General features: G+C 41.7%; 1 protein-coding gene and 1 pseudogene across 2 annotated transcripts in view; one reads left to right on the top strand and one right to left on the bottom strand.

The window, feature by feature from the left end:
• Positions 1 to 16,995, bottom strand: part of LOC311583834 (uncharacterized protein) — a 249,954-nt gene that overhangs the window by 121,645 nt on the left and 111,314 nt on the right. The gene's annotated exons all lie outside the window — the stretch shown is intronic.
• LOC311583064 (THO complex subunit 4-like) lies at positions 268 to 992 on the top strand (annotated as a pseudogene). Its single transcript has 2 exons — positions 268 to 313; positions 441 to 992. The product of its transcript is annotated as a THO complex subunit 4-like (transcript).

Genomic DNA, 16,995 nt, shown 5'->3' with positions numbered 1-16,995 from the left:
ATGAAGCCATGACCATCCTGAAGGTGAGCATGGAAACAGGCAGATATATGGCTGGAATAGCAGCTGGGAGCTTATATCATGAGACAAAAACAAAGAGACTGAAAGACACACTCACATACACACACACACACACACACACACAAACACACACACACACACACGGAGACAGACAGAGACAGAGGCACAGAGAGGTAGAGACAGAGTGACAGAGAGGCAGAGACAGAGAGAGATGTTAGTGACTGTTTTACAAATGTGTGTGTTCGCGGGATGGCCGACGAAATGGACATCATTAATGTGAACCTGAGCCAGCTAGGCAGCAGCTGAGGAGGGACCGGGGTCACAGGGCAGCCACAGTGGCACAGTGCATTCAACCGTGCGGGTGAACCGACGTTGTGGGCCCTTGAAACCTGCCTGCCATCGCTCTTTTTTTGGCGCTGTAGACCTTAGCAGAAACCAGCCTGCACCATACAGCAGACCTAAACAGCTCCCTGACAAGTGGCAGCAGGACCTGTTCCACAGAGGCTTCTGGGGTGGAGCCGGCATGGAGATGGGTGAGAAGCTGCTGGTGTCAAACGTCGGAGTGCCAGACGCTGATATTCAGGAACTCTTTGCTGGATTTGGAACGTTGAAGAGAGCAGCTGTGCACTAAGATCACTCTGGATGAAGTTTAGGGACAGCAGATGAACGGAAGCTCAACGCCCTGAAGGCTATGAGCAGTATAACGGTGTCCCTCCGGATGGCCATCCTATGACATCCAGCTTGTCATATCATAACATGATACACAGAGAAGTACTGCACGAAAGCATTGACAGAGGTATCATGGCAGGAAACTGTGGACCGGCGGTTTTGGTGGCGGCGGCACCAGGAGAGGAACCCGTGGAGGCAGCCAGGGAAGAGGTAGAGGCATTTGCGGGAACTCAAAGCCACATCTTTCTGCTGAGGAGCTGGATGTACAGCTGGATGCGCAGAAGGCAAGGATGGACACCAGCTAAACAGCTGAGCAAATCCGCATGTGTAACTGGACTCAGGAGCCTTGGCCATGATCTCTAGAGGGAAGGATGGCAACTGCACTATGTGGGCAATGGTGGGTTTGTTTCTCGGTTTTCCCCCTACTCTTTGAAAATAGAGTCTAAAAACTCACGTAAAGGCTTTCCCCTCCCCCTTTTAAAATTCTGAAACAGACCTGTTATGGACTGAGGTATTTCTGAGGTAAGTTTTACTGATTGCAGTTGGGGAGAAGGTGTCACTTTCACTTTTGCCATAATAAAATAGAAATGTGTGCAAAAAAATAAAAAATAAAATGTCGGTGTTTGTTGTGCTTTCTCTATTTAACTGGCTAGCATGCAAATAACTGAGTCTGGCCTACTATATTTGTGTAGTAAGCTTGACTGCACAAGAACTGAGCAGTGTTAATCTTCTCCTGACACTCTTTGCTAATCTGGCTTCCTCCCAGTGTGAATCCCCAGACACTTGCACTGTATGGATGTCTCTGCTCCAGCTGCTCATTTCTCATGGAGGCTGCTGGACCTCTGCTGTGGCTGAATCCTCTAAGTCCTCTCTCTTCCTTCTCCTTCCCGAGCTGCCAGGAAGTCCATTCCTATTCCCTGCTCGGCTTAGTGATTGGCTGTTAAGCAGTTTTAATGGTATTAGGAGAGGATAATTGGGGAACAAAGTTTAGACAGCCTGAAGACAGTACATTCTCAGAACAAAGATTGCACCTAGCTTTGGGGGAGGGAAGCAGAGAAATAAACATTTGAATCTTTACACAGTACACAGTGACATAATGTCTATGAGAGAAAGAGAAGGTGGTGTCCAATTTTAAGTGAGGATATACCATGTGTGTCTCTATGGATCTGGGTTAACTCACTCAGTATGAACATTTCTAGTTCCACCCATTTGCCCACAAATTTCAGGATTTCCTTGTTTTTAATAGCTGAGTAGTATTCCATAGTGTAAATGTGCCAAGTTTCTTTATCCATTCTTCCACAGAGTGACATCCAGGTTGACATTCCAAATAAGGCAGCTATGAACATGATTGAGCTATGGCATCCATCTTAAGGAATAAAGACACCTAGTTAAAAGAAAACTGATTGTATCATAATGCTAATTTTTAGTTCTTATAAAAGTTGTTGTTTGCTCACATTGTTTGCTCTCTACCAGATAGACGAAAATGCTGCCTTGAGTACACATGAGGTACTTAATGTTCCTTTTTTTTTTTTTTTTTTTTGGTTTTGGTTTTTCGAGACAGGGTCTTTCTGTGTAGCCTTGGCTGTCCTGGACGTGCTTTGTAGAGCAAGCTGGCCTCGAACTCACAGTGATCCGCCTGCCTCTGCCTCCCGGGTGCTGAGATTAAAGGCGTGCACCACCACGCCCGGCTCTACTTAATGTTTCTTATATTCTCTCCTAATAACCATTTTAACGTTAATATTGTTAAATGTGTTGACAAAACAGGACATATTGGGGGTACATCTCCTACTCTTGGTCTTGTAGTAAGGAGGCTGACCCATGAGAATCAAGAGGTCAAATGGAGCCTTGACTAATAACTGACATGCAAACCAGGCTGGATAACAAACAACATCTCAAGGGAATTGTGAAAATATGAAAACTAAAACCAGGACAACTACCCACCACCTTTTCACAGACCACTACAGGAAAAGTATGATCACAATCTGACTTATACATAAATGAACAATGGACCACTTAGATGATGGGATCCCATTCTATACACTGTGGCAGGAGAATACCTGTCACCACGGGACAGTGCAGTGCAAACAGAAGATGAACAGAAGGCACAGGAAGCATGTAAGGATGTCCTAATAAAGTCTGTAAATGGATTTGCCACGTGATATCTAAAGTCTTTCTCAAAGCATTCATACAAATAGGGTTTTCTCATATATGAGTTCTTTCCTACTGCCTGACATCAAAGGTGTTAAAATACTTCAGAGCTAGGGACATGGCTGAGCAAGTTCATTCCCAGGACCAAGGTGAGTTTTTTATAACTTCCTGTAACTCCTGCTACAAGCAGATTAAAAGGATTAATCCTCTTGGAAACAAGCACACAGGTACACACATGCTCAGTCTCTCTCTCTCTCTCTCTCTCTCTCTCTCTCTCTCTCTCTGTCTCCTTCTCTGTCTCTCCCCCCCTCTCTCTAACACACACATACACTCACATGCACACTGACATAATTAAATTAAAACAAGTAGTAAAGCAAATATTTTTACCCATGAATGTTTTTCTCATTCGTTCCTGTAACTCAGGTGTTGAGGCACCTAAAGGCTTGCTTACCTACAGAGTTTTCCTCTATCATAAACTGGTTCATGGAACAGACAGCAAGCATGTAGGCTTGAAGCCAGAGAAATCAATCCTTCTCAGTTGGTGGTATCATTTGGGAAGACTTAGGAAATGCTGCCCTACTGGAGGAAATACATCACTTGGCATGCTCAGCTTTCTCAGTTCCCACTCTCTGCTTCATGCTGCAGGTGGAAGGTGTGAGCTCTGAGCTTCCTGTTTGGACCCCTGATGTGTCACACTTGTTGCATGCTGCTTTCATGATGATCCCATATCCCACGAACCATACGCCAAATTCAACTTATAAATTAACCTTACAAGGCAACTTATAAGTTACTTTAGTCATTATGTTTGGTCACAGCAACAGAAAAGGCACTAATACACAACATAAAGTTTTACACCTGGATGCGTTATTTTAGGTAATTGAAGGGAACTGTGAAAGCTAAGTGAGTTACCTTATTGTTAAATTCACCGGGCTCTGTCCATAGGAGTTTGTAGCCCAAAGATGACAGAGAGGGGCATCATGGTGTCAGAATAGGTTGTTGATGCATGTCCCATTCTTTTCTCCAAAATTAATATTCTATGTAACTCAATGGAAGTCTGTACGCTGAAGATCTTACCAAATACTTTCTAGTCATAGACTCCTGACAGTAGGAATCTTTTCAGGTCCTCAAAAACACTGTGATATGCAAAGGCTTTAACACACTGATTACACACTAAAGGTTTTGTGTTTGTTTCTGCTTTTGGTTTCTCGACACAGGGTTTCTATGTGTAGCCTTGGCTATCGGAGACTCATTTTGTAGTCCAGAGTGGCCTCAAATTCACAATGACCTACCTGATTCTGCCTCCCAAGTGCTGGGATTAAAGGTGTGAGCACACGAAAGACTTTACTATTGTGTACAGAAACCATGATGTGCAAAATATTATCACACCGACTACAATTATGGGTTTTCTTTGCAGCACGACCTCTTCTCAATATTGCCAAGACTACTGCTACATGCAAAGACTTTACCACATCGCTTATTCCTATGCACACAGCTCCACTACATGTTCTTTCTGCATTAGTAGGAAGGGTGCTGTGAAAAGGCTTTACCGCATTGATTACATTTGTAAGGTTTCTCCCCAATATGTTCTTTTATTTATTTGAAGACGACAGTGGTTTACAAATGTTGGCAACAAGGAGGGGAAAACCTGTCTCAAGTATTGCTTTTTTAGCCGGGCGTGGTGGCCCACGCCTTTAATCCCAGCACTCAGGAGGCAGAGGCAGGTGGATTGCTGTGAGGTCAAGGCCAGACTGGTCCACAAAGTGAGTCCAGGACAGCCAAGGCTACACAGAGAAACCCTGTCTCACAAAAACCAAAGAAAAAAGTATTGCTTTTTTGTTGTCAGCCTATGTCTTCCCTTGTGTTATTATTGCTGCAAAGAAACATGACCAAAAGGCAAGTTGTAAGAAAAGTTTATTCAGGGTACACTTCCAGATTGTATTCTATCACTGGGGCAAGCAGGCATGGAAGTCAAGCAGGGCTGGAAACTGGAGGTAGGAGCTGATGCAGAGGACATGGGGGAAAGCTGCTTAGTGTCTTGCTCTCCTTGGCTTGCTCAGTCAGCCTTCTTTGAGAAGCCAGGACCACCAGGCCAAAGGAGACAACACACACAATGGACCTTCTCCCATGGATCACTAACAGAGAAAATGCCTTACAGCTGGATCTCATGGAGGCATTTTCTCAACTGAGGTTCTCCACGCCTGATGACTCTAGCTTGTGACAAGTTGTAACACAAAACCAACCAACACAGCCTCCATTTAATCCTAGGTTGAAACTAAGCTCAAGTTCCCAGGTCCTAGGAGAGCTGTGGACTTCACAATAGCTGACCAGATTCCATTATTCATCTTTGTGCCTCAGTGCGGTACAAAGCGGCTCTGTTGAGGAGAGGTCCTTGGGATTGGGAGGTCTTGAAGCATTGGTGAACAGAGATAGGCAAGTAACAAACAGCAACTCAAAATTGAGTGTATTTTGCAGCTAAGTAGTCTCAGTTGTTAAACATACATCTCAAAAGCAGGGGGGCTTGTGGTTACCTTTTGCCACAGAGCAGGTTCAAGGCAGTCAGTGAGCAATCAGGCACACACAGTTCAGGTGCAGAATGCAATGTTGTTGTGTTGTCATCTTTGAACTACAACTTTGAATGAAACAATACAAGGTACAGAACACACAGCAAAGACATCATCGCTTCTACGTTCCTGGCTTGGGATCAATATGTATGTGTTCCCTTTGTCCAGGGTCAACGTTCTACGCCTAACAAAACCTGTGCCTAGCACCTGTGTGCCCAGACAGTTTTTTCCTTTTCTTTAGTTCCATCATCTCACATCTGAGCATCATTATTTGGAATTTTTGAAATCCACTCTTTCTTTATAAGCCATAATTTAACTTACTAACTAATGATTAATTTCTACTTACGCCTCTTTCAATAAGACAAGTGAAGCAGAACTACTCTGGACCTGGGCAGAACCTGGCTGCAATCCCAAGTCAGGGTCGGGTCGTCTCAAAGTAACGCTCCTAATAAAATGACCAGATTTGGGAGTGCAGTAGAGGTAATAAGAAAGAATAGATTCCAGCACAATGAGGGAAAAGAACTTCAGGTTTTCTCCTGGCAGAAACATAAGCGCCAGTCCAGGACTCTCTCACCTTTTGAGGGGTCGTGGCCTCAGGCCTGTGTAGTATTTGTAATACAGACTCCACTGGAGGGAGAAGTAATGACTCCTCCTAATCACAGCTTCTCTTACTCATCTTTTATTCCTCAAGACATAATGCCTCTTGTTAATCACACACACACACACACACACACACACACACACACACACACACACACACTAAATAAATAAAAATTAAAAAAACAAAATGGGCATGATTGTTTAGACTGTAAACCCTACATTTGTTTTCAGTTGACATAGATCACCTGCATAAGGAAAGCCCCTATCCCTAAATCCTGATGGGTGGCAAAATGTAGCTGTAACTTGCCTCAGATGATTATGGTTTTCAAGTTTAAAAGCTCTCTAACATTCTGGCTCTGGGGCAGAGGTCTGTGCGTTGTAGTTCAGCTCCCATGTATGTTCAGTGGCCCTGATCAATCAGTAGTGCCTTGATTACTATACACTCTTGTGTGTTTCATTGACTTGGGGGTGTGAGTTGTGTTGGATCTCAGTAGACCCCATAACACAAAGCACTTACCTCATTCTTTCCATTCACAGAACTTCTCTCCAGTACAACTTCTTTCATGATGATGAGCACTATAGAAATGTACAGTGGCATCACCATGTAAATACTTTCATTAGGTTGTTTTTCCTTATGAATTCTTTCATGATGGAATGTACAAAAGCTTCATCATATTCATTGCACTCATCATGTTTCTCTCCTGTATGAATTCATTCATGGTTTTTTTTTTTCGAGACAGGGTCTCTCTGTGTTAGCTTAGGCTGTCCTGGACTCACTTTGTAGACCAGGCTGGCCTCGAACTCACAGCGATCAACCCGCCTCTGCCTCCCGAGTGCTGGGATTAAAGGCGTACGTCACCATGCCCGGCCTACTTCATGTTTTTGAAGATGCCTGCGACATGCAAAGGCTTTACCACATTGGTTACATTCATAGGGTTTCTCTCCAGTGTGCGCTCTTTTATGTATTCTGAGACTACTGTGACATGCAAAGGGTTTACCACATTGATAGGCGTTTTCACAAGTATGTATTCTTTTATGCCTTTGAAAATGACAGAGATATGCACACTTGTGACCACATTGGATATTTTCACTGGGTTTCTCTCTGGTATGAGTTATTTTATATATTTGGAGACTATTTTTTTTTACTACACAGAACCTAAATTTGAAAATAAATTAAACATATAAATGTACATTAAAGCTAATGGCAAAGCAATTTGGGAGCTTAAGGCAAGATTTAATCTAAATGAATTTAGAAAAGTGATGAAAAGATGTAATTTTAGATATAGATTATACAAAGTATGAAATGCACCAATAACTTAAAAGAGTTTTCAAAGCCTACACTACTGGGGAAAAGAGGCTTATGCTCTTAATGCCAGCATTAAGACAGACAGAATCAGTGCAGAGCTAATGAACAACTCACTATTTACAGAAAGATGGCAACAACATTCACACCATGTGATCTTGCTGACTGCCAGATAGAAAGCCCTTGGCTAGAAGCAACAGAGAAAATGTAGCAACATGTTACTTTTAAAAATAAAGGGTGGCCAGGCGTGGTGGGGCACACCTTTAATCCCAGCACTCGGGAGGCAGAGGCAGGCGGATCGCTGTGAGTTCAAGGCCAGCCTAGTCTACAAAGTGAGTCCAGGACAGTCAATGCTTCACAGAGAAACCCTGTCTCGAAAAACCAAAAACCAAAAACCAAAATAAAATAAAATAAAGGGTCACTTTAATAAGGTAATTCCACCACAGGAAATAAGGCCCTGGGTGTAGACATGTGAGCTGTCCAACACCAAATATCAACCATTCCATTCAAAGTACTAAATATACAAGATCAGCATGGTCTTTTTAACACATTATTGTTTATAATAGTTCAAACACAATCCTTACCATGCACAACTTCAAATATAACAAATATTTTTATTGTGAAACACAGGGTATTTGCTTATGAATTACAATATCTATATACAATGAAAGACATACCTACAGAATCAAGTATCTTAATATGCTTCTTAAATGCAGTGACCTTATTCAGACTTTTCTGAATTGACCACATCAGTTTTCAAAATATATTTGGAAACTATTATGATGTGGAAAGTCATTACGATATTGGATATGTTCACAAGATTTTCTTCCAGTGTGTGTTGCCTCATGACGATCATTGTGACATAAAAAGGCTTTACCACATTGCTAACATTCATAGGGTTCTCCTCCAGTGTGTGTTCCTTCATGAGTCTGAAATAACTGTACTGTGCAAAGGTTTTACCACATTGCTGACATTCACAAGGTTTCTCTGCAGGGTGTGTTCTTATGTAACTTCAAAGATAATAGTGCTGTGCAAAGGCTTTACCACATTGCTTATATTAATATGATTTCTCTCCACTGTGTGTTCTTTTATGTATTTGGAGGTTACTATGATATGCAAAGGCTTTACCACATTGCTTACATTCATAGGGTTTCTCTCCACTATGTGTTCTTTCGTGATTTTTAAGACGACTGTGTTGGGCAAAGGCTTTACTACATTCCTTACATTCATAGGGTTTCTCTCCAGTATGTATTCTTTCATGAATTTGAAGATAACTACGCTGTGCAAAGGCTTTATCACATTGCTTACATTCATAGAGTTTCTCTCCAGTGTGTGTTCTTTTATGTATTTGGAGATTACTGTGACATGTAAAGGCTTTACTACATCGCTTCCATTCATAGGGTTTCTCTCCACTGTGGGTTCTTTTATGTATTTGGGGGTTACGATGATATGCAAAGGCTTTACCACATTGCTTACATTCATAGGGTTTCTCTCCACTGTGTGTTCTTTTATGTACTTGGAGATTACTGTAATGTGCAAAGGCTTTACCACATTGCTTACATTCATAGGGTTTCTCTCCAGTATGTGTTCTTTCATGATTTTTAAGATGACTGTTTTGCACAAAGGCTTTACTACATTGCTTACATTCATAGGGTTTCTCTCCAGTGTGTGTTCTTTCATGATTTTTTAGATAACTGTACTGTGCAAAGGCTTTACCACACTCCTTACATTCATAGGGTTTCTCCCCACTGTGTGTTCTTTTATGTGTTTGGAGATTACTCTGCTGTGTAAAGGCTTTACCACATTGCTTACATTCATAGGGTTTCTCTCCAGTATGTGTTCTTTCGTGACTTTGAAGATGACTGTGCTGTGCAAAGGTTTTGCCACATTGCTTACATTCATAGGGTTTCTCTCCACTGTGTGTTTTTTTATGTGTTTGGAGATTACTGTGATATGCAAAGGCTTTACCACATTGCTTACATTCATAGGGTTTCTCTCCAGTGTGTGTTCTTTTATGCTTTTGGAGATTATTTTGACGTGTAAAGGATTTACCACACTGGGTACATTCATAGAGTTTCTCTCCAGCATCAACTCTTTCAAGTCTTTCACGATGACGGTGATATGCAAAGGCTTTATCACATACAGGATATTCGAACGGTTTCTCTCTTGTTTGATTTCTCTCCTTCCTGCAAAGATAATTGGCACATGTGAAAATTTATCACTTTCAGTACACTTATGAATCAATTTATCTTTATGAATTAATTTTACAATTTGGTCTAATGATAAAAAAGTATCAGATCTTCTCACTTTGTTTCCATTCATGGTGCCCCCCTTCTTTGGAAGTTGTTTTGAGACTCTGAAGACCTCTGTGATGTTCAGAGCATTTATTACATGGTTTACATTTGTAGCATCCTTTTTCTATAGGTTTTCATGTACTTAAAGAAAACAAGAACTCAGAGCTTTACAACATTGATTCCATTCATAAAATTCCCTTTGACTTACAACATTGATTCCATTCATAAAATTCATTGGATGGTTCTAATGAAGTTGGAAAACCAGTGAACTGAAAACTTGTATCACATTCAGAAAGTCTACTCAAAAGTGGGGCCTACAACATAGCTTCTGTTTGTTCTGGGACACAGAGGTATGGTGCTTCCTTTAATACCGCTTTGCTCACATGGCCTGTATCCATTGTGACATAAGATATAGCTATTAAAAGAAGAATAACAAGTGAAAAGGCTCCATATTGCAGTCACACACTTAGATGCTTGTTCCTCATAGACAGGTGGTGTAAGGATTAAGGTTTCTCCACAACAACCTTCTTGACTCTCACAAACTGTCCCCTCACTAAACTGCTTTACTATGGACTATGTGCTTATTAGAAAGTTTTGAACATATATTTATCACTTATCCCATAGGTGTACTTTCTGTGCACATTGAGATACATGCTACACATATAACATGGTATGACAGTAAGGGAGCCAGGTGTGGTGGCACACACCTTTAATCCCAGCACTTGGGAGGCAGAGGCAGGCAGAGTGCTGTGAGTTCCAGGCTAGCTTGGTCTACAAAGTGAGTCTCGGATAGTCAAGGTTACATAAAGGAACCCTGTCTTGAAACACCAAAAAAAAAAAAAAAAGCCCTTTATGGACATAGTTTTGTGAGATTGTATTCATCCCCAATACACATAAAGCAGTGCTTTCTTTTAAAATATGCAGGACATGTTACATTTTCTTGGGATGCATATTCATATCAGCTTGCACATGAGAATTACCTTTCATATCTTCTTGATCTTTGACACTGTTCTTCAATAGTGTGGTCTTCCCAATTGTATCCTAAAACATAGTACCAGAAAATATATGATATATCTTTGGAAATTAGGTCAAACTTACGATACTCCCTTCAGTGAATCTGACAACCATGCCTGACTTAATCACCTCATCCCTCCTCAGCTTCAATTCAAATTACAAAACAGCATCAATAGTAAAGAAACAGGTGCCTTGGATTTTAAAAATTGAAAACAAAAAATTTTGTCACAGTCTTACCTATAGTGGTGAGATTCCAATAGGTCTCCAGCATCACATCTTTGTAGAGATTCTTCTGGGAAGGATCCAGCAAAGCCCACTCTTCCCGAGTGAAGTTCACATGCACATCATCCAAGTTCACTGCACCCTAAAATGTCCCAAACATGTGTACGACAGGAAGCATGATAGTGACAACACTGGAAGTGTATAATTCTCTGACATAGAATTCATATCATTCTGGGCTTCTTCCACTTATTTCCTGACACAGAAGTTCTACTGTACTCAGCAGGTCACGTTAGGTGACTTAGGTCACCTAGGAAAGTGAATAAGATTCTTCGGTATCATTTCTGAACTCTTTGAATAGGATATAGCCTTTCAAGAGAAATGAAAATTAACAGATAAGGAAACAGAGAGAAAAGACAGACAGAGAGAGAGAGAGAGAGAGAGAGAGAGAGAGAGAGAGAGAGAGAGACAGTGAGAGAGAGAGAGAGAGAGAGAGAGAGAGAGAGAGAGAGAGAGAAAGATAAGAAACATCAACAGTACTGAGCCCTCATCAGAGAAACTGTATGAACTATTACTAAAGACTAAAAACAAAACAAAAGAAAAGAAAAAAGGACAAGCTGGTTGTACTGGCTCATCCCTTTAATAAGAGTATTCAAGAGGCAGAGGCAGGTGCACCTCATTGAGTTGGATGACAGACTGGTCTATGCCATGAGCTCAGGGACACACAGATGTAGTTATTAAGACCTGACTCCTACATAAATCAAGTAATGAAACAGAAAGACCCCAGAGGACTTTACTGAAGTTCCTACAAAGAATTACACACTCACTCTAGTTCTGTATTCATCTGACAGATTCCTGAAGTGCCCAGCTTAAACTGTAACACTGATAAGATCGTACTAACAGCAAATGCATGTTACACAAGAACAGATTTTTGGGAACCAGGCAAAGAAACTAATTCTCAGTACTCTCATTTTTTGTTTTCAGACTCTACCCATAAGGTTGAGGGGCCTAGAGCATCTCCATGCTGCCCCCATTCTGTTGGAAACCCCCTACTGTAAATTCCTCCTAGTTTCAAGAATAAATGTTTCTTGGCCCAAACACTTAAGAAAAAATTGCTGCATTGTGAATACAGCCTTCAAGAGAAAGCTCACCTCCCATCCTATGTGTTCCCTCCCTACTATAGCTTCTGCCTACATCCTGATCAAGCCTGGTACTCAAGGACAACTTCTCCATCTTGTTGGCAGGGCCAATCAGGTTCATGTTCCCAGGTCCAGAAGGCCACTCCTATCCTGATTGATGGAAACTTCCTGGCTCAACCCCTGAATCAAAATATGATGGGACAATGTTCTGGTTCCCCTTCCTCCACCTTTTTTTCCCCATCCTTTAAAAATATTGTACAGTCTCTGTTCAAGGATGCAGTTCAGATCCCAATGTGGCCGTATCCCTGTGCTCAGAAAATAAAGGTTTCATTTTCAGTTGTTCTACCTATAGTGAGTTTTTTTTGCTTCCACCTCAAACAGAACAAGAAAAAATATTAGCAATATAAATGTTGATTTCCTTTTTGCTTTTTTTTGTTTCCCTTTTTTTTTTTTTCCGAGACAGGTATTTTCTGTGTAGCCTTCACTGTTCTGTTCTTCCTTCTTTAGACCAGGCTGGCCTCAAACACATAGCAATCCACCTGCCTCTGCATCCTTGAGGGATGGGATTAAAGGTGTGCTCCACCACGCCTGGGTGCAAGGGTTGGTATTAAATGAATTACATGGGCATGAGAGATGTCTCTGCAGTTCAGAGATCTTGATGATCTTGCAAATAATTAGCTTCAATGGCCATACTTACATGGCTGCTCACAACTACCCATTATTCCAAGTTCATGAGTTCTGAGGCCACCTACTGACTACTGTGAAGTCCACGCACACATGGGGTGCACTGTAAACATGTTTTGGTTTTGATCACAAGTGTGGGATGAGAAACTGTCTTGTGTGAGGGTGTTTGGTGTTTTTCTATTACAAAAAGAACTGCCTCATTCTGGGAAATGTTCTTTGCCATTTGAAAAACATCCTGTATGAACTATGGGAGAGTAAATATAGTCCAAATACAAAAGATCAATCCCTTTTGCATCGCTTTATATTGCCTGGCTACTCAGAATTGCTCCTGCCTTGAGATGCTCTTCAACAGAAACGCTTCTGAGAATTCTGCCAGGATTCCGCTGTTGTCACTGCAGTCACATTTGCTGAACTTTGGGTTTGCTATTTAATAGGTCAGCTGAATCCTGATAGCTAAGAGTGGAACCTACCTCCAAGAAACTGAGTGTAAGAAGGTGACCTCCATAGTCCCTATCAGCCCTTTTCTCTCCTAATGTGAGGTGCTGGGTTGAAAGGGTGAGAGAGGCATTAATGAGCCCCAAATAAAGTAAGATTTTTTAAAAATTATTTATTTTCTATTATGAATACATTGTTCTACCTGCAAGTACACTTGCAAGACAGAAGAGGGCATTACAGATGGTTGTGAGCCACCATGTTGTTGCTGGAAATTGAACATGGGATGTTTGGAAGAGCATGTGGTGCTCTTAACCATGGCTCCATCATCCCTCCAGCCCTAAAGCAGGTTTTAAAAAGATCAAAGCCTACTGTGCATATTCATGCCCATAGGCAAAGACTCATATTCAGTCAAAAAAATTCAAGACAAACACAAAAGGTAGGAAAAATGCCACACACCTGCAATCTAACAATTCAGAAGGCTCAGCGAGTATTAATGTCAGGAATACACGCTATCCTGAGAAAGAGAATATATAGAATCTGCCAAATTTCAATATCCAAGATGTGGATGAAGGTCAGCACAACAGCATGTGCTTGACAAGTACAAGACCCTACGTTCCAGGCACATCAGCCACTAATATACATGAAAAGAAACCAAAAGCCAGCAAAGTTGGCCCATATCTAATCCCAGCACTCTGGAGAGTCACATGGACCTCTAAGCTGGAGGTCAGCTTGGTCTACATAATTACTTTGAGAACAGCCAGAGCTAAACAGTTTGTCTTCAAAAACAAAAACAATAAAACTAACCTTAGAACTACATTCAGCTAGCAAAATAGCTTAGCACTGAAGAGCACTTGCATCCACTGTATCTCATGTCATTTAGCAAGACTCTACAATGGTGAGGGCTTGAGCAGGGTACTGAGTGATCAGTTTCAACCACAGCACAGTAAACACAAAGACAGGAAGTAGGTTGAGTCTACAGACACTCAAGTCACATCCTGAAAGCCACAAATCACGAACAAGTGTTCAAAGACATCATCCTTTCTGGGAGTGTTTGTGTTTTTATTCCATCTGACTCTTGTCGCCTTAGGCTCATGGTCATCCCATGATGAAAATGCATTTAGTCAACTTCAATTATCTGAATAGTCTGCAACAAAGTCTCTTCTGACTCTCAAGACAATCTCTTGATGGCCACATCTTCTCAATTCAGAAAACAAGCTACTACTTTCTAATCTTCACTGGCAAAGGATAGCCCTTCCCATTCCAAAGAGAGGAATGTGTGTTGAGTGAGGGAAGATAGGACCAAGGCAAGAAACCATGATAGAAGGCAAAGAATAAATCCTCTAGCTCCGTCTCAGTTACACAGGGCTTCAGTCTCAAAGGGTTTAGATGTCCCCATCCCTGAAACTTGTCATACATCTCTCAGATTGGTTACTTCCACTCCCTACATGCATCTCTCCATGGCTGACTTCTCATAGCTCAGTTAACTCAACATCTTGTGCTCTCCAAATACAACCCAGGCTTTTTTATCCTAAGCCTTCAAGCAATGAATTCTCACAGTCTCCTCACTGGGGCTATGACTCTGGAAATAGAGAGCAGGAATAGTGCTGAACTGAAACCACAGAGGAAGAAGCTTCTTCCTTCCAGGAACAGTATAGCATGGGTGGGTGGTGCTGTCAATTGCGCTTCTATATTGGGATGGATCATACCTTGTTTGGACCACAGTTAAAGCAGGTGTTGTATGAAGTTGCTTCCTGGGACTAGAAATAACTTGGTCTACCCTTCCCTTAATTCAAGACTTAAGAGGATCAAGTGTCACCCTTAGGGCATCTTCTTAGGTTTCCAACCAGAGCAAGGCCCTGCCCTGGAATGGTGACCACCTCCTTGAAAGTTCCTGACTCGGTTTCAGCATTGGTCTGCATCTGATACTACCTACTGTTGTTCTTTTTCTACAAACCACAGACCCTGTGTTTATTTCTACACCATTTGTTACTTTTTTACATTGTGGTCCTTAATGAGCCACTAGTAAAAATCATCCAAGGATCAATAGTACACTTAGGAAATCAGCCCATTATTTTAAAATTCTGCCTTACTCACTTTCTCAGGGCAGGAGAAGATTAACAAAGATTTTGGACCCAAATATCACACAAATGACTACTAGCTGAAGAATTATGGCGTCTATTTTTTACTGAAATCCTCTGGCCTGGACTTCCTCTGTCTGCATTGCTCTCAACACTCCTGATCGTCCACGTCCTACAAGAACAGCTGATTAAACTCTGTATACACATTTCTATGACGTTTCCCATCTCAAGTCCTAATGTTTTCCATATTCGGCCAAAAGAGACCATCACCAGGTTCTGTCCGGCAGCAGCATCACTATTTGTGTACCACTTTTTAAAAAGTAACTTGCTACTCTGCTGCTGTGATTGAATCTTCTAACCTAAAGAAACTCAGGTGGCAAACAAGTTTTTTGGATGGTTCTGTCCAATCACAGCCCATTGTTTCGGGAGCTTAGGATACAAACTCATGCAAAAAGAAATAAAGTAAATAACTATGGGCAAACATGGCGTCCTAGCTTTCTCTCTTGCTTGGCTACTGTCACATGCCAAGCCAGCTCCCTTATCCAGCCCACGCCCACTTGCTTAGAGACATTGCCATTCTCATTGGAAGAGCCTTGCCACATCAAGGCTCTTCCTAGTTGTCCTCCTAGTTATAGGGTGTGGAGCCCCACTGATGGCTGAGCCGTGTCTGCAGGTTCGTCTTGGCTGTAAAGATGTTGGCAGATGCAGTTGTTTGGGCTGCCAGTGGAACCCGCCCCAAGCTGGAGATTAGGTAGGATGCATAGCCTGTTTGCTTTGAGATTAACACCTGGAGAAGGGGAGGCACAGAAGCTGGACTGACAAAGAAAAAACAGGACTTTGATTCTGCTGCCAAAAGTCCTTCACTGGGGGACTGGAGAGATGGCTCAGAGGTTGAGAGCACTGACTGCTCTTCCCGAGGTCCTGAGTTCAATTCCCAGTCACCACATCGTGGCTCTCAACCATCTATAATGTGATCTGATGCCCTCTTCTGGCCTGTAGGTGTACATGCAGGCAGAACACTGTATATGGAATAAATAAATAAATCTAAACAAACAAAGTCCTTCACTGGACAAGTAGAAGTGTCACCTCATGGCTGCACATGCTTTGATTTAGCTGTCTGTAGCCTGGGCTCAGACTCTTAGTTTGTCCCTCTGCTCATGCCTCAGTCTTCAGATTCTTCTTGGAAGTTCTTTGGTCTTGTTCCAAAGAAAAGTTACTCACTGTCAGGCCCTGTCAAGAGCCCACAGTGTTTACTGTATGGCGTATTGTTTGCACATTAGGTGATCTCTCTCAAAGGCTGTGTTTACCTCTCCTTTGCCTTTAGTGTCCCAGCTAGGCACACAACAGGGCCTTAATCAATGTTTACTCAATGAACCAAGACTGCATGATCCCTTCTACTATTTTTTTCATATCGTAAAAAAAGGCTATTCCTGAGTCTTAAACAATTGTATTGTTTAATCAACACAATTGTTGACATACAGAGCAACCAGCCAGTCTGGTAGGGGCACGCCATCAACTGATGACTGTAGACACTGAAATGCTGAGAAATGAAGCTAATAAGGACACAAAGCAATAATATATCAGAAAGTGTTTAAAAACCTCAAAAAATTTGTTAACCATAGCAATCAATTTTACTACCAATCCAGCAAACACTGATTACTGCAAAAACTAGCAAATACAGATGTGCCACGAAAAGAGGAAAGGGGAGGCTCTGAGATCAAGAAAAGAAAACTAAAACTGTTTCTCCACAGAAATTCTTCAAACCAACAAAAACTCAAGGAACTCATAACATAATATAGTACATCTTCAGAAGACAAAGATAGGTGAAGGTGC

Source organism: Acomys minous, assembly GCF_964271855.1.
Source record: "Acomys minous genome assembly, chromosome: 14".
NCBI lineage: Eukaryota > Metazoa > Chordata > Mammalia > Rodentia > Muridae > Acomys > Acomys minous.
Note: the sequence above shows the minus strand (reverse complement) of the source record. Positions and strands in the feature narration are given on the sequence as shown.